Source organism: Mustelus asterias, chromosome 23 (assembly GCF_964213995.1).
Source record: "Mustelus asterias chromosome 23, sMusAst1.hap1.1, whole genome shotgun sequence".
NCBI lineage: Eukaryota > Metazoa > Chordata > Chondrichthyes > Carcharhiniformes > Triakidae > Mustelus > Mustelus asterias.
In genome coordinates this window covers 49,226,483-49,244,561 of record NC_135823.1, presented here as the reverse complement: position 1 = coordinate 49,244,561, position 18,079 = coordinate 49,226,483, and the positions used below count along the sequence as shown (strand labels likewise).

The 18,079-nt window shown below is 41.2% G+C and overlaps 2 protein-coding genes and 1 non-coding gene across 9 annotated transcripts in view; 2 read left to right on the top strand and 1 right to left on the bottom strand.

The window, feature by feature from the left end:
- The window catches only part of glis2b (GLIS family zinc finger 2b), a 457,410-nt gene that overhangs the window by 240,390 nt on the left and 198,941 nt on the right, over positions 1-18,079 (bottom strand). The window lies entirely within an intron of this gene.
- The window catches only part of capn15 (calpain 15), a 266,791-nt gene that overhangs the window by 130,552 nt on the left and 118,160 nt on the right, over positions 1-18,079 (top strand). The gene's annotated exons all lie outside the window — the stretch shown is intronic.
- LOC144510967 (U2 spliceosomal RNA) lies at positions 15,531-15,719 on the top strand. The gene has a single exon (XR_013500722.1). It is a non-coding gene; the product is annotated as a U2 spliceosomal RNA (small nuclear RNA).

The following is an 18,079-nucleotide window of genomic DNA, read 5'->3' as shown; positions in this document are numbered from 1 at the left end:
CTGTCTTCTCTCCAGGTTGCTTCACATTTTAGATTGTAGTTTGTCTCCAATTACATGTAATAAAAATAAGTGTTTTTGTTTGGAATCTATAAAATTCATCTTATCTCTCCTTTTATTTTGATAGACACACTTCCCAAGTTGTAGTATTTTCCGGTTTAGGATAAATTATCCATCCCTGCAGCTCCATGATGGCGAGAACCCTGTGACGTGCGCCAGTTGTAGACACCAATTAATACGTTTGGGAATTGAGCTCAAGTTGGTAGTCAGGCAGCGGTTTGATGAAAACATGAGGTGTTCAAAGAAACCCACAGAAAAAAATTAAACTACCTCTTTTAAAAATGTGTTTTGCGGCTGTGGTGATTGTGCTATCAGTACCAAATCATGTCTTGTACTTGGAACTCCTCCGAGCTCTATACCAAAGGTGTTTCAACACTCGCTGTTTATACAAAAAATAAGAAAAAAGATGACTGGGAAGGAAGTAAAATAAATTCAAACTTTTAACTAGTTTGCTTTGCTTCTTCAAAGATGCATTAGTGAGGCTTCCATTTTCAACCTTTTTGTTCAAACAGGAGGTTCCCAGTTTTATTAGTAGTTACTAAAGGATTTGATGAATAAATCTTTGTCCTGTTTATCTTGATGGTAAGCCACTGAGTCATTGGAGCATCTCACTTGCTGTCATTAATTCATGTTTTTTCAGAACAGGCTGAAGTGCTGAATGGCTGACTGGTGTTCCAATGTTATTCTGTATCAGTCTTGTTATTTCAATAACAAGAGTATCTTTTGTTCTCGTTTGTCTTTAAATAACTTTGGCTTCATGTAAACCAATTTTCATGTGTTCCAAAATGATAGAATTGGAGAGTCCCTGCTGACTCATCAAACCTATTCCTTTCAAAAACCTGGTATAATTTGCCACAACTGTGTTGTGTAATCTGCTTACCAGACAAGGTGACTAACTTTCAATGTGAAATTGTTCTCCTTGCTCAGAAACTAATTTTGTGAAGCCTGAGGATATCAGTGAATGTTGCAAACACCTTGCAGATGTGCTGAAAAGGCATGTGGATGTAAAAGATCCTTTTTTAAAAAAACTGTCGTTCTGATGATTATGTTCCACAGATGATATTCCCACATTCCTGCAGCAGGGAACTCAGTGTTCCAGCAGTTAGACTGCATCTTCTGCAAATTCGAGGCAGTTTCTTAGTGAGGTATTCACACATACAAAGAAAAGTACAGCACAGGAACAGGCCTTTGGCCCTCCAAGCCTGTGCTGATCATGCCCTAACTAAACTTAAAAAAAACCTTCTGTCCTACTCAGTCTATATTCCTCTATTCCCTTCCTATTCATGTGCCCATCCAGATGCCTCTTAAATGTTGCTAATGTGCCTGCTTCCATCACCTCTAACAGCATGGCAGGCACTCACCACTCTCTGTGTGAAAGATTTCTCCCGCCCATCTCTCTTAAACTTTTCCCCTCTCGTCTTGAACCTGCGCCCCTCATAATTGACACTCCCATCCTGGGAAAAAGCCTCTGACTATCTGTCTATGTCTCTCATAATTTTTTGACCTCTATCAGGTCTCCCCTCAGCCTCCATCTTTCCATACATACCACCGTCAGTCATCAATCCTGTTCTTAACCAAAAGCCTCTTCCATTTTTAATGTCTTTAATAAACTGATCATTAACTGCTGCAGCTGCAATTCTCTTCCACATATTAGAGGGAACATTTTCTGATCTCATCCCTCAAAATGTTATGTTCCATCTCTGCAGTGACAATCCAAATTAAATAATCTCTTTCTATCAACTTCCCCCTCACCTTTATAAAGATTCAGATCTGCATCTTTTCTCCAGTGAAAGCAAACTCTGTTCTGAGCATCTTTTACGAAAAGAATTCCAGAACTTGGGGCCTGAGCAGGCTTGGCTGCTAATGATGAAGCCATTAAAATTAGGGATGCGCAAGTGGCTGATATTGGAGGAGAGCAGATTGCAAAGGATGAAAGGGTTGGAGGGAAATATAGAAATAGAGAAGGTTGTGACCACCAAAAGAGTTGGAGCTAAGGATGCGAATTTTAAAACCAAGGTGTTGTTGGACCAGAAGCCAAAATAGGTCAGTGAGTACAGAAGTGACTGGAGAATGGCACTTGGTGTGTGTACAGAGGGTGGCAACAGAACTTTGAATGAGTTTAAGTTTATGGAGGTTGGAAGTTGGGAGGCTGGCCAGTGTGTTGGAATAGTCAAGTCTAAAAGTAACAAAGGCAGAGATGAGGGTTTCCGTAGCAGATAAGCTGAGGCAGAGGTGGAGTTGGGCATTTATGGAGATGGAAAGAAGTGATCTTGGTGATGGCACAGAAAAGTGATTGGAAGCTCATCTCTGGATCAAATATGACACCAAGGTTGTGAATTTTGGCTCAACTTCAGATGGTTGCCTGAAAGAGTGATAGAGTTGGTGGTTAAGGAGCAAAGATTGTAGCATGGACCAAAAACAATGGCTTCAGTCTTCCCATTACCTTAATTAATCTGCTACATTACTTGGTGGATTGTGTTTGTCCCGCTTTTCCGTAGTCTTGGCTCAAGGTGCCTTGGTGCCACTTTGGCACGAAGTATTTTGCGTGCGTGTACTGTATTTGTTGGATTGTTTACAAAGTTTGAGGAAGAGACAAACCAGTGTGCCATAGGTGCAGACTCACAGCATAAAGCTATTGATTGACTGTAGTGTCATTTGGTGGAGATGGAGGAGTTCACAGCAGTACAGTTGGGCTGCTCTCTAAAGTTTGGGGTGAAGATATGCTGTTAAGCCTGAAGAGAGTTTTTTTAAAACCTGGCTGTAATGTGTCTGATCTAATGCCGAACACACAAGTTATGAGCAGGAGTAGGCCATTTGAGCCTGCTCCGCCATTCAATAACATCATGACTGATCTGATTGTAACCACAACTCCATATTCCCACTTATCCCCGAATAACCTTTAACCCCCTTGCTTATCAAGAATCTATCTATTTCTGTCTTTAAAATAGTCACAGATTCTACTTCCACTGCCTTTTGAGGAATAGGGTTTCAAGACTCCACTCTGTGAGAGGGCAAATTTCTCCTCATCCTGTCCTAGTCGCTCATAGGCACCAGTGACTTTGGTAATTTGGCATTAGAGTGTGAACCTAAAGCATGCTGGTTGGCTATGTGTTTGACTGGAGAACACCACAGTTGAGACTCATCTAATGCTCCTTGGGCATCACTGGATGGAAATTGACACTTGCCACCCTAACTGCTCTTTTTCATGCTATTCTTTCCTACCCTTGCTGAGGTCACAGATTCGTTGCATTGTGCTGTCAGCTGCTCCATTGGAGGTTGGCTAACTTGATGCAGACTGCAATTTGAATCTGGAATCTTCCATATGGCTTGGTACCATATCATACTGTGCTGTGTGTCTCCGAACTGAGAAGAGGGTGATTTAAGGGATTTTGAGCTAGTGATCTATAAACTAACTTTTTGTGTTTGGGCCTAAAATGCTGCCTTGGTTCACACATTTGCCACTACTGAGACTGATCCTGTTCTACCTGGACTCCATGCACTTTAGAAAAGGTGTCACCGGTTAGAGGAGCAGAATCCACCAGGTGCTTTTTGTCCTTTTTAAACTTGGTGTAAGATCAGTTATTTTGTTCCTGTGTTAAGCAATGATCTTTGGTTAATAGGTTGAATCTCTTGCTCAGGTACAAGGAAGAGACCCGTTGAGAAGTCCCCAGCTCCCACCAATACTGGTTACTGGTTGGCTATTGCCCTCTTAGTATTCAGTTACAAGACCAAATAAAACCAGAATCAATAAGTTGCAAGTTGATTTGAATATAAAACGGCTTCCTTGTTATATCTGTGTTGTGTGCAGAACCTGAGTTGACTGTGGTTTTGTTTTGCCCTTGCCACTATTGGGAGTGAATTGTGGAAGATGTTGACAGCGTGATTAACTCCGACCCTGTGCCAGTAATGAGTCAATGAGAGCTGTGCTAAGTAATGTTCAGCATGTGGGACTAGGAGCAGTGTTGGCCAAATACCAGCTTCTGAGACTTGCACAAGGATTCGCTCATTATTGCGAAGGTATAAAATCCAGCTCAAGTAATGAGAATGGATGACTAGGACCCTTGAGTTTGTGATCAAAATTACTTTACATTTTAATTTAGCATTTTAGCAGCAATATATTTCTGGTTTATGGTTAGAATTCATTTGGGCCAAAATCAATAGTCACTTAGACCGATGCAGGATAATTAAGGAAAGCCAACATAGATTCATTAAGGGAAAATCATGTTTAATCAACTTGCTGAAGGTTTTTGAGGAGATAACAGAAAAGATTGTTAAGGGCAGTGTGATGATGTGTAAATGGATTTTCAAAAGGCATTAGATACAGTGCCACACAAGAAGACTTGTGAGCAAAACTCTAACTTATGGAATAAAAGGAAAAGTGCTTGGATAAAAAAAACTGGCCGAATGGCAGAAAACAGCGAGTAGTGATAAATAGCTGTTTTTTAAATTGGAGCAAAGTTTGTAGTGGAGCTTCCCAGGAGTCAGTGTTGGGCCCTTTGCTTTTCCTGATAATGATCTAGACTGTGGTTTGCAGGACAGTGGGGATGATATGAAGATTGGAAGTGTTGTCAACTGTGATAAGGATATTCTTGAACATCAAAAGGACATAGACATAGATTGGGCAAACAAGTGACAGGTGAAGTTCAATGCAGAGAAGTGTGAGCTGATTCATTTTGGCGGTAAGAATATGGAGAGAGAATAAAAGGAGAAATGCTAAAGGAGGTTCCGGAACAAAGGGACCTCAGTGTATGTGTACATAAATCATTGAAGGTGGCAGGGCAAGTTGAAACAGCAGTCCTAGGTTTTATTAATAGGAGCATTGAGGTCATGTTGAACTTGTATAAGACTATTTTTTTTAATTCACTTATGGGACATGGGCGTCACTGGCTGACCAGCATTTATTGTCCAACCCTAGTTGCCTTTGGAAGGCAGTTGAGAGTCAACCACATTGCTGTGCCTCTGGAGTTACATCTAGGTAAGGCCAGCAGATTTCCTTCCCTAAAGGAAATTAGTGAACCAGATGTTTTTTTTCGACAATTGACAATGTTTTCATGGTCATCAGTAGATTCTTAATTCCATATTTTTTTTTATTGAATTCAAATTCCATCATTTACCATGGCAGGATTCGAACCCGGGTCCCAAGCTGTGTTTCTAGATTAATAGCCTAGTGATAATACCACTAAGCCATCACCTCCCCCTTGAGTTAGGACTCATCTTCAGTACTGCAAGCGATTTTGCACACCATACTTGAGGAATGATGTGAACACATTGGAGAGAGTACAGAGGAGAATCACAAGAATGATTCTAGGAATAAACAACTGTAGCTATTAGGATAGATTGGAGAGGCCTGTTTTCTTTGGAGAAAAGGAGGCTGAGAGGAGATTTGATGGAGGTATTCAAGATCCTGAAGGATATGGACTGGGTAAATAATGAGAAACTGTTCCCTCTCAAGATTACGCCAAGAATTAGAGAACACAGATTCAAAATAATAGACAAAAGGAGTGGAAGTGATGTGAGGATTTTTTTTCACCCAGAGGATGGTTGGAGAGAATGGTGGAGGCAGGTTTGATCGAGGTATTGAAAAGGGAATTGGATTGCTATCTGAAAAGAAAGAATGTGCAAGGCTAGGGGATAAGGTAGAGGAGTGGGACTAGATAGAATGCTCTTTCAGAGAGCCAGTGCAGACTTGATCGGCCAAATGGTACAGTATAGATTTTGTGAATTAATTACTGGTTGAACTTTTAACTTGTTACACTACCTACTTCAGCAATGCTTGAAGAGATCAATAATTTATTGATTTTCAGGAAGTGATGCAGAACTGTAAATGTTGTCCCTCTCTTCCATTTCATTCACATGATCAACCATTTAAAGAGGTTAATACCAAAATAAAATGAACAAATAAATCCAAAATGAGATCTGCCTGTCTCATCCCCTTACTGCTTATCCATTTCTTTTATCCAAATCTGGATGCTGCTTTGCAGAATAATTAGTTTTGATGATCGTGTTCAAGTTTCTCTGTCCATTTCCTTGTCTTAGCAGCCAACCTCTGCTTCTGCCTGGATGATGGGAGTTGGGGGCCAGCCTAGTGTTGAGTCAACTCCATTGTACGTTTAAAGCTTTTCAGCTGAACACAAACCTTCGGAGGACTTGGTTGTTTCCCATTTTGACTTTGTTCAAATAGATTCCAAATGGGACTCGGAATAATTCCCTTTCCTGGTGTGTTTTTCGTTCCTCGAGCATTTATTATTCTCCCTTTTGAGAACTGGGAGAGTTATGCAGAGGAATTTCCCCTGCATTAAATTCCACACTCTTCTGCTGAGTAGGGTTTGTTGATCTGCAATAGAACATATATTCCTTCAGATTATATCAAATTTGTGAACTGAAGCATATTTTCATATCAGCTCATATCAGGAAGTGAAAATTGGAAACATAGTGCGTATAATGTTCCTGTTGTCCTTGGAGAAGTGTGGAGGTATATTGGAAGCAGAGGAGGATGCAGTGTTATGGAGAGAGAGAAGACCAGTGGGATTAGTTTTAGATTGTTCGAGCCAGGGGCTGGCACAGATACGATGGGTTTTTATAAACCTTGCATTTTTTTTAATACTGCCTGTGTGTGACCTCTACGTTTGAATCGCCTCAAGCGCTTGAGCTCTAACTTAGTGCTGGCCTGTGAATGAATCCTTGTATTCTGTGGAGAGAGTAGTACACTCTACAAACTGCAGTCATATGCTGGAGAACATTTGTTGGGATTAATTGTGCATTTTGATTCTCTTCATATGATGGTGTAAGGAGCCAATATTAAATGAGTCACTTTGCAGACAAATTTTATGGTAAGTTAGATTGGGAGGTTAAGGTGGTTCCTGGGTTGAGGCCAGATGTTTTTGATTTCTGGCAACCTCTTTAGGTACTTGTCTGAATAGTCCCAATCTATTCGGGGATATTGGCTCATGGTTTTTCTCACAAAGTCCAGTAGTATTGCAAGTGGGCAGGGAATTTTGGGGAATCTGGAGGATATGATAGGATATGATATAAATGAAAGCCTACTATTCTTTCCTTCTATCAGCAATATGCACTAAGCAACTGTGGTGAATCAGAGCTTGTGTTGTAGGGAAGGGTGTGTGCTTCGTTGATTTATCATGTGCCTAAAATCTACAAATTGATGTCTAATTTTTCCAACTCCCTTGCTTGTCCTGTGGTGTTTGCCAGTTACCCATTGTTGCTTGGTTCTGATTTATTTTGAAACTTGCAAGATGTTTCAGCAAATGAGTAGCTTTAGAAAGAATGCAAGATTTGCATTTCTGTACCACCTTCTCAGGGCACCCTAAAGCTCTTTATAGCCAGTGAAGTACTCTTTGAAGTGTCATCACAATTGTAGGAAATGCAGCAGCTAGTTTGTGCCTGGCAAACTCAAACACTAATGTGATTATGACCATATAACCTTTTTTAGTGATGTTGATTGCAATATATGTATTGGCCAGGGCACTGGGGAAAGCTCCCTTGCTCCTTCTGAAAATTGTATTATGGGATCTTTTACTTTCACCAGAGATGCCTCATTATGTCTTATTTGAAAGCAGCATCTCTGACAGTTCAGCGCTCCCTCAGTACTGCACTGGAATGGGAAGTCTGCATTTTGTGCTCAGGTCTCTGAAGTGGGACTTGAACCCAGGACCTACTGACTGAGAGGCAAGAGTTCTACTAACTAAGGGCAAAACAAATTCAGAGAAATGTTGCAAAGCAGGCACAGCTGATCCTTTTTACTGTGGAGCTCTACTGAGTCTCAGCACAGTGAGGAAGCAGAGTTTTACTGGGAATTGTTTTATTTTTGTTTTGTGCATCTTGGAGAGAAGTCTGTCTTTACAACTGTCACTATCGCAGCCAGTGATTGAAAAGATAGCAGCTGGTTCCATGTTACTACTGCTGCCTTTCACCCAAAGGAGGGCTGTTGATTGAAGTGTAACAACCAGTGCAATTCCGAGGAGTGAGTGTGTCTGTCAACAGCAAACACAATCCCACAACCTGCTCTTGGTTATAGATGTTCAGTTCATCAATTGTAAAAACAACAGAAATTAAACATGAGACTTGAAAAACCAGGTCAGAGAGTGAAAGACACAATGTGAAATTGGAATTTGCATCTCTTGAAGTGAACAGCATTCGGTGGTCACCTGGTAGAAGGTGCCAATTTTAAGATGAGTCATTATAGAATTAGTTTCTACTTTGGGGAGTCCCTGAAAGTTCACACAAAGTGATTTTGTCTTTTTAAAGTTGCATCACATACTTTTTTTTAAAAAAAGACAGTCACTGAGTTAAGGTGACTCAAATCATCTCATTCGGAATTGTCTGAGACTCAATCACACTGCATCGCTAGTATTATGTTTGATTCCTGAGATGACCTCCTCTCTGCTCGTTTGTCACCTAAACCCTCATTGCTGTCTTTCTTCTAAACTTGACTATTCCAGTGTCCTCCCACTGGCCTCCCACACACCACCCTCCATACGTTCCTGAATTATGCTTTGTAGATGGTGGATAAACTTTGGGAAGTAAAGGGATGAGTGACTCGCTGCAGAATTCCCTGCCTCTGACCTGCTCTTGTAGCCACAGTATTTCTATGATTGTCCCAGTTCAGTTTCTGGTTAATGGTAACCCGCAAGATGTTGATTCACTGATGGTAATACCAATGAATGTCAAAGGATATGGTTAGATTCTCTCTTGTTTGAGTTGGTCATTGTGAGGCACTTGTGTGATGCAAATGTTACTTGCCACTTCTTGGCCCAAGCCTGCATGTTGTTGAAGTCTTTCTGAATGTAGGCATATGCTGGAGAAACAAGATGCAAGTTACTCCAATGAACTACTCCGTTGCCACAATATTTACATAGTTAGTCTAGTTAACTTGCTGGTCAGTTGTATCGCCCAAGCTGTTGATGGTGGGGGATTCAGTGATGAAATTAGTGTTGAAAATCAAGGGGAGATGGTCATTGCCCAACACCTGTGTGGCATGATTGCCAGTAATCAACCCAAGCCTCCTGCTTGCAGGCACCGCCTGCTTCATTGATGATTGCAACTCCTCTGACAGTGAATGTCCTCACTTTTGACACAATGGGAAAGTCATTGCTGGAGGAGGTTGAGCCCTAAGATACCAGCCTGAGCCACTTTTGCAGCAGTGTCCTGGGGCTGAGATGATTGGTCTCAAACAGCTGCAAAATGCAATTTGTGCTAGTTTTGACTTCAAGCAGTGGAGAATTTTCCCTGAAATTCCCATTGATTTCAATTTTTCAAGGGTTCCTTAATGTCACATTTGTTCAATTGCTGCCTTGATGTCAAGGACAACTGTGCAGGGAATTTGTAATACTACACCTTGAATGCTATGTACAGTTTTGATCGTTTTACTTAAGGAGGAGATATACTGGCATTGGCATTGACCTGGGTTTGATTCCCGGCTTGGGTTACTGTCTGTGTGGACTTTGCTCATTCTCCTCGTGTCTGCGTGGGTTTTCTCCGGGTGCTCCGGTTTCCTCCCACAGTCTAAAGATGTGCGGGTTAGGTTGATTGCTAAAAAAGTGCCCCTTAGTGTCCTGGGATGCGTAGATTCGAGGGATTAGCCAGTAAAATATGTAGGGATATGGGGATAGGGCCTGGGTGGGATTGTTGTCGGTGCAGACTCGATGGGCCGAATAACCTCTTTCTGTACTGTAGGGTTTCTGTGTTTCTATGGAGGCCATTCGGAGGTGATTCCTGGGATGAGATGGTTGTCTTATAAGGAAAACATTGAGCAGATTGGACCTATACAGTTTAGAAAAATGAATGGTGATCTTATTGACACATTTAAGATTCTGAGAAGACTTGACAGGTAGATTATGAGAGGATGTGGCCTCCAGTGGGGGAAGATAGAACTAGGGGGCACAGTTAGGGTCTCCCATCTGGGACAGAGATGAGATTTGTTGTCTCAGAGAATCATTAGTTTGTGCATTTCTCTTCCTCAGTGAGGAGTGGATATATTCAAGGCTGAATTACAGATTTTTGGATGTGAAGGCAGGAAAATGGAGTTGAGACCACAAACCGATCAACCAATGATCTTATTGAATGGCGGAGCAAGCTTGAGTGGCCAAATAGCTTAATTTCTTGTGTTCATATGTTATTAAGGACAGTTGTTCTCACTTCACCACTTGAATTCAGTCCATGTTTGAGCCAAGGTTGTAATGAAATCTGCAGCCATGTTGCCCTAGTGGAACCCAAACAGAGCATTTGTGAGTAGGTTATTGCCATCTAATGTCATTTGATAATACTATTGACAATACTTGCCATACTGCTGACTGGGAGTAGTTGGTGGGGTGGCAATCAGCCGGTTTGCATTTGCCCTGCTTTTTGTGGACCGGACATACCATGGCATGTTTCCACATTGTCAGGATGATGTCAGTGTTGTAACTGTACTGGAGCAGTTTGGCTAGGGGCGTGGCTACAGAGCATAGCCTTCACTACTACAACTGGCCTGTTGTCAGAGCCCATAGCCTTTGTTGTGCCCAGTGCACTCAGCTGACGTAGCTGAAGATTGGCATTTGGGATGGTGGGGTCCTCAGGTGGAGGCCAAGATGGATTATCCTTTTGTACATCTGGTTGAATGTTCCGGTGATTTGTTTAACAGTGTGGTCTTTTTAAATTTTTTTGCACATGTGGTAACTTAAAGGCACTGACTTGAGTGGGGGCTTTATGTAAAGTTTCAGATTGCTGCACAGACACACGGGAAACATTGGTTGCGAATGCTTCAATTTGCCTTTTATAGTGTCATGCTGGAATCTCCATCACTGAGGAATGTGGAATTTCCACCTCCCGTTATTTGTTTGATTGTCCACTGCTTTCATCACTGGATGTGGCACTGTTCCTGAATTGGGCAATACCTTGAATTTAAAGTTTCAAATTTCTTTATGATCTCATTCCTCCCAATCCCTGTCATCTCCTCCAGTCCACAGTCTTCTGGAATCTCCGTTCTTCTCTAATTCTGGACTCTTGTGCATCCCTGATTTTAATTGCTCCACTACTGGTAACTGTACTACAGGTTAAGAGGGAGAAACAATTGTCTGGCTTCAACCCATGAGCTGATCACGATTGACCCCAATTGACAACTGTGAAAATGGTGGCATAATGGTAGTAGCATTCTGGTCTAGCAATCCTGAGGTCCAGTCTAATACCCTGGGGACATGGGTAAATCCCATCACTGCAGCTGGTGGAATATAAATTCAGTTAATAAATCAGGAATTGAAAACCAGACTCCGTAATGGTGACCATGAAACTATCATTGATGGTTATAAAAACCCATCTCGTTCAGTAATGTCCTTTAGGGAAATAAGGGAATCTGCTGTCCTTACCCAGTTTGGCCTACGTGTAATTCTAGACACACAGTAATGTGGTTGATTCTTAACTGCCCTCTGAAGGGTTCAGTTCAAAGGCAGCTTTGCCAGTGACACCTGCACCCATAAAAGATTAATGGAAAAAAAAATACTGGCTATCAATTGAATTAGGCTCAATGCGCCACATGGTTAAACGTCTCGATGTAAGATTATGCACTATGAACGGTTTAAAGTTTTGAAGTTTATTTATTGATGTCACAAGTTGGCTTACTTTAACACTGCAATGAAGTTACTGTGAAAATCCCCTAGTCGTCACACTTTGGTGCCCATTCGGGTGCACTGAGGGAGAATTTAGCATGGCCAATGCACCTAACCAGCACGTCTTTCGGACTGTGGGAGGAAACCGCAGCACCCAGAGGAAATGGACATTTGGCAGCTCAACACGTTTCACCACAGTGAGGAAATGTGAAGAAATCAGAAGGGAAGAAACTTCTAATGTGAGTCTAACCTTCTAGTTCCAAAAAAATCTTGAGGCATGTATACATAACTGCTTGGTGAGTTACCTAGTAATGCAGTTGAAGAACTCTGCAGAATTGTATCTATTCTTGATCATCAGGCCGGCATTCCTTTAATGCCAAGCTGTGATTATACCCTTCTGATGACATCAATCAGCATTGGCTGTGACTGTCAGCAGTGTAATTAAACAGCTTATGAATTGGAAACCCTCCAGCACAACAATTTTTAAAAATGTATGTTTTACGTAAAAGTCACTGAGCACAGGGAATCAAGCTGGTAGTTGATCAGGAAGTTGCGCTGAAGTTCACAAATATCTGACACCGTCCAACCAGTTCTTTTTAGAATGAGTCAGTATCCTTTGGGTTCTGCATTGCCACCATCCAATATTTTATGTATGAATTCAAAAATTGGACATGCATAATATTGACTTCATGTGTTAAATCCTCTTAAGTTGGCTTGCCGACTTTGCGTTGACAGTCTGAACGTTAATCATTTGATGACAACAAAAAGACAGAGCAATAAATTGAAATTAACATGTGTTGAGGTACAGGGCGGCTTGTGCTCTGACATTTTTGCCATGTTGTTCATTTAGACAGGACTAATTACTGGTCTATCATCAAGTTCCTAATTTATTCTTCTGTCTTGAAGGTTGTTTTGTTAGTTCTGGGGCAAGATAGGTCACCATTTGCAGAAAACAAAGTTTGAAAACCATTGCAGCTTCTAAATCCCAACCAAATGTCCATGATTCTGTATATGTTCTATTGGTGCTTGCCTATTGGAGAGGTCAGGAGGGTTGATTCATTAGGGAATCCCAATATGTTTTAGGGATGAAACTGATTTTTAAGAATAAATCTTCACAGGATGTGGACGTTGCTGGCAAAGCCAGCACTTATTGCCCAACAATTAATTGCCCTTAAGAAGATGGTGGTGATCCAATTTCTTGACCGCTGCTATCTGTATACTCTGGTGCTGTTAGGAAGGGATTTCCAAGATTTGACCCAGCTTTGTTGAAGGATCAGTGAGTGTAATGCATCTTGCAGATGCTATACACTGCATCTGGATTGCACTGGTCGTGGAAGGAGTGGGGATATTCAAGCTGGGGTTTTGAGCTGCTGATCAAGCAGACTGCAGAACAGAATTACAAAGATTATTATTTGTTCGTGCTTGGAATTGTGTTGCACCAGCTATTTTCTACTGTGCTATTGCTGATAACTAACCCACAAATATTGGCTCTCTCCTCCTATTCAAGAACATAAGAATGGGCGTTTTGTAGAGGGCAGATTAATTTTTCCACAAGTGGTGAAGCACAAGTCCCTGGCTTTACTGAAAGTTGGCACAGAGCACGATGAAACATTATCAGCTGACAGACCCAAACTTGGATGCTTTGTGCTGTATCTGCCTGACCCGAGTACTGAATTTTCTTTAGTTTTCCTATTTCCACTTTTATAGCACCTGGGATCGTCCAAGAATTTTACAATTTTAATTCCCTCATCTATCTTTTAAAGACCATGTTCTGCACTCAAGTGGAGACATTCGTCTGTAGATCTTCTGTAATTGCTGCAGTTACAAGGGAAGCGTATACTTCAGTTATATAGTCTGCACTCATGTATGGAATAAGTGTTTTAGAACTGCAGGCGTGAATTACCGCTATAAGCGTATTGGAAGAATCATTCAATCCAGTAGTTACTTCACGCATTGCTTGTACAATGAAGATTTTTACACTACTGAATCAGAAATATTTTGTAGAATTGAAACCATTAGCTCTAATCAAGTGCCATAAATGGAGTTCAGTGGCAAGACCAATCAGATCATTGATGAGCTCTGATTACTGGCATTTTGAGACCTACTTTTTATCATCTGTTTTTCAAGCACATTCGCCCCTCAGAGAGATGGTGGGAGAATAGGAGAAATTTCTTTACACAAGTTGGAGCATTAAGTACTTTGCCACAGCATTCTAAGATGGCAACATTGTACCTTTAAAGAAGATAGATATGTTGGGAGGCTTGATGCAAGAACGCTCAGAGAACCAAAAGAAAATAATATAACTCCTTTCAGATTCCACCTCAAGGGGCAGTTTCTGCATTGATTATTTTTGTAACTTGATCTGTAGTCGCTTCCATTGTTATTAAGCATCCATATTCTAGTTTTCAAGTACCCAATATTCTACCATGATGTTTTGTTTAATTTGAATCTATGACAGCAAATGGAGGTGATGTGGTTACTTTCCCAATACTGTTACTATATATAAAGCTCTAAATCTTACAGATTTAGGGAAAAATATACTGTGCACAGTTAGCTCTAGATAATCGACTGACCTGTGTAACAGATTCAACTGGATAGCTTGGGCTGAGTATTATTTTATCTTTGAATTTTTGTGTGCTTCAAGGTTGGGGCTGTCATGAACTCATTTTTCAGAGGCCCACGGGGTAATACTGAGGGACCAGGGTGATGCCTGGTGCAGCACTGTGGGAGGCCTCCCAACTGACTCAAGAACAGCTTCTTCCCTGCAGCCATCAGACTTTTGAATGGACCTACCTCACATTAAATTGATCTTTCTCTATACCCTAGCTATGATGTAACACTACATTCTGCACTCTCTCCTTTCCTTCTCTATGAACAGTATGCTTTGTCTGTATAGCGTGCAAGAAACAATACTTTTCACTGTATACTAATACATGTGACAATAATAAATCAAAGATAGGATGTTAAACCAAGGCCTCGACTGCTCTCTTGAGATGGTTGTATAAGGTCCTGGGGCTCTATTCAAGGAAGGATAGGGGAGTACTCCCTGGTATCCTGACCAAAATGTATTCCTCAACCAACGTCAATAAACCAGATTGCTCATTTGTCGCATTGCTATTTGTGGACTTTGCTGTGTACAAATTGGCTGCTGCATTTTCTGCATTAAAAAAGTGACTGAACTTTTTGAAAATATTTCATTGGCTGTAAAGTGCTTTGGGGCATCCTGAAACTGTGAGAGACGTTATAAAAATGCCAGCCTTTTTTCCCTTCCAATTGGCATTTAGTGGAGACATTGATTTAAGGGATGAATCAGAGCTGGACTCCATCCTGAGTTGGAAAGAGAGGAAAGTCCAGCAACCCGTTGTGTGCGTCACTTTTTTATCTTGATGTGTAAACTGGCCCAATATACAGTCTGCTCACCTGATTAACCCAGCAGAGCCTTCCGCTGCCAAACGTAGCTCGGTTATTGTAGCTCAGCAATATATTAGAAATCATTATCCAATTCCATTCCAGAGGAAAGCCATACAATCAGTCGTTGTGTCACACAATGCTTTTGTAGAAAGAAGCGATAAAAAGCTCACTGGCAGAATAAAGACATCATCAACCACCCAGTCTGTGCTGGTTGGCAGATGCTGCCACATTAACATTCAACAGGACTTTACTATTAAATACCATTTAGTTCAGCACCATTAAATCCATTGAGCAAAAAATATTTAGCAGCTTATAAATTTACAGGGTTACAATCCATTTCAAGGTACTATTATGGTTTTAGAAAGCAATTAAGTCTGATAATGAAATGCCTCACAACAAAACCGACAGTAAGATTGATCGGTTACTGTTGCATATCCTGATGTTCCCTTTTCCTTCCTGTGAAGCATCGCTTCTCGGCCTTTTGGCTAAGATCAAGTGTAGTTTTGTTGTCCTGCACTTGGTTGAAGTCACGAGGTTACACTGAGGCTTCATAAGCAATTTTCTAATGTGACATCTAGGCCTTTTGGCTAAGATGTAAATGAGATCAAGCCTTGGAGGAGGTGCAATGCCTGCTCCAATCAGCTTGGATCATGTAGATCAAGCCCAAGACAGGAAGCGGCCAGCCTGTTTTGTCAGCTTGGATCTGGACTGTCTCACTTGTTGGGACTTTGAGTTGGACTTTGATTGGATTGAATTGAATATAAACACACAAAATAAAATCCCTGTTGTAAGGGTGCAGGTCTCTATTTAAATGTGAATCCCATGCAAAAATGCTGATATGGTCAGGATATAATGTGAGCTGTGACAACAGGGAGTTACTTCAGGCAGTACATTTGAAAAACATTCAACCCTACTCATCTTTGCTGTTGGCCCATTTGATAAGAATGTGTAACAGAATTAGATAGACCCATATTTAATTTTTTTTTCTCCCTCAGTAGCACTGTGGCAGAAAGGGTCCCACCACCCAACATTTCCATTTTTCAGAATGTTCAGTGATGTTTCTACAAAATTTGGATGCACAGAATTTGGAATCCGCAAGAATCGGACTTGACTTTGACTTCCCACCCTCAGTACACATGTACAGCGCATCATTTAGCTTCTGTTCTTCTATTTCTTTCTCACTCTGTTTCTATCTCACTTTGTCCCCATAGGAAGAGTTCCATCTCTGCCTGAACCTGAGAAGCCTGACCAATGTGTCCCATCATTTAGACAGTGAGCTTACAGGGAGCTCCCTTCACCCTAAACTCAGATTGAATAAATAGCATAACCAGAATAACCAGGGCAGCAATGGTGGCAAAGTGGTTAACACTGCTGTCTCACAGCGCCAAGAATCAGGTTCAATTCCTGGCTCGGGTCATTGTCTGTGCAGAGTCTGCATGTTCTCTCCATGTCTGCGTGGGTTTTCTTCAGGTGCTCCAGTTTCCTCCCACAGTCTGAAAGACGTGCTGGATTGGCCATGCTAATTTCTCCCTCAGTGTACCTGAACAGGTGCTGGAGTGTGGCAACTAGGGGATTTTCACAGTAACTTCATTGCAGTGTTAATGTAAGCATACTTGTGACACTAATAAATTAACTTTAAACATAATACCGTTCTCAAACATTGAACCCTCCTGGCCTGTAAAGTTCAGTACTGTATGGTGTAGAAGTTTTAAACCTAAGGCATGCAATGACATTAATGTTCATTGCTTCTCTTCTGCAGTCCCAGTGCTAATGATAATTGACTCTGTTAATGAGCATACAGCGAAAAAGACTTGATATTGGAACATGTGGACATCACCCCTGTCCAGAGGATTTCTGCATTCCTACAGCACATATGTGCTGAAGGAACTTGGCTCAAAGATTGAAGGGGAAAAGATGAGCAAAAAATGAACAAATGTAGGGGAGATGCAAATATACTGTCAATTTTGAGGAATGAAGAAAGGCTGTTTATACTTCAGAAGGTAAGAATGTTTCAAGTACACCGGATTTCTAGCAACAAAGCTAACACTTTAAATGGGAAATGAATGTGTGCTGATAAGGAGGTGATTAACACATTGATGATGCTTTTATCAACTTGTTTCAATGACATTTTATACAGTCTGTTACATTTAATACAAAAAGAAAGTCTTGCATTTAGTGTGCGCATGCACGCATGTGTATGCTGACCTGTGAAGGTGTGTGTTGGTGCTTGCCTCAGCTCCTGCTCCAACTCATCTGCTGGAATCCCTATACCACTAATGGAATGTTATCCTTCACACAAAGTATGGACATTATGCTTCAGTGATATAACATATTGATTAAACACCACCTAGACCATTGCATTTGCTCTGGCACTGTAACTCAGGAATTATATATCGTTGAACGTGGCATATAAATTAATTGTTGAAGCTTTGGGAACTCCTTCCAAAATTAGGGATTGACTTATCTGCTGAATATGAAATGTGAGCCACTGATGTTGGTGTAGGTGGCTGCAATTTTGAATTCCTATGCATTTTCTTGACGATATTGCCCGTAGCGCCTGCTTGATCCCATGCACCAACCTATAAGGTAAGTAACATTCAGGCCTGGGCTGGTAAGTGACAATAAACGTTCGCAAAATGTAAGTGCCAGGGAATAACCCTCTCCAACAAGAGATAATCCAGCCATCTGTCCCTAATATTCAGTGGAATTCCCTCACTGAAACCCACAATATTAACATCCTGGGGGTTACTGGAGATTAGAAACTGAACTGGACCAACCATATAGATACAGTGGATACAAGAGCAGGATTTGGGAATTCTGCAGCACGTAGTTCACCCCCTGACTCAGCCTAGCTGGTCCACAAGGCATAAATTAGGAGTGCGATGATATTCTTTCTATTTGCTACTCTCTTCATTTGCCTGTCTCCAACGAGAGTCAAAAAGCTGTATCATCCAGGACAAGTTAGCCCACTGATTGGCACCCCATTCACCACCTTCAACATTTACTTCTTCCAC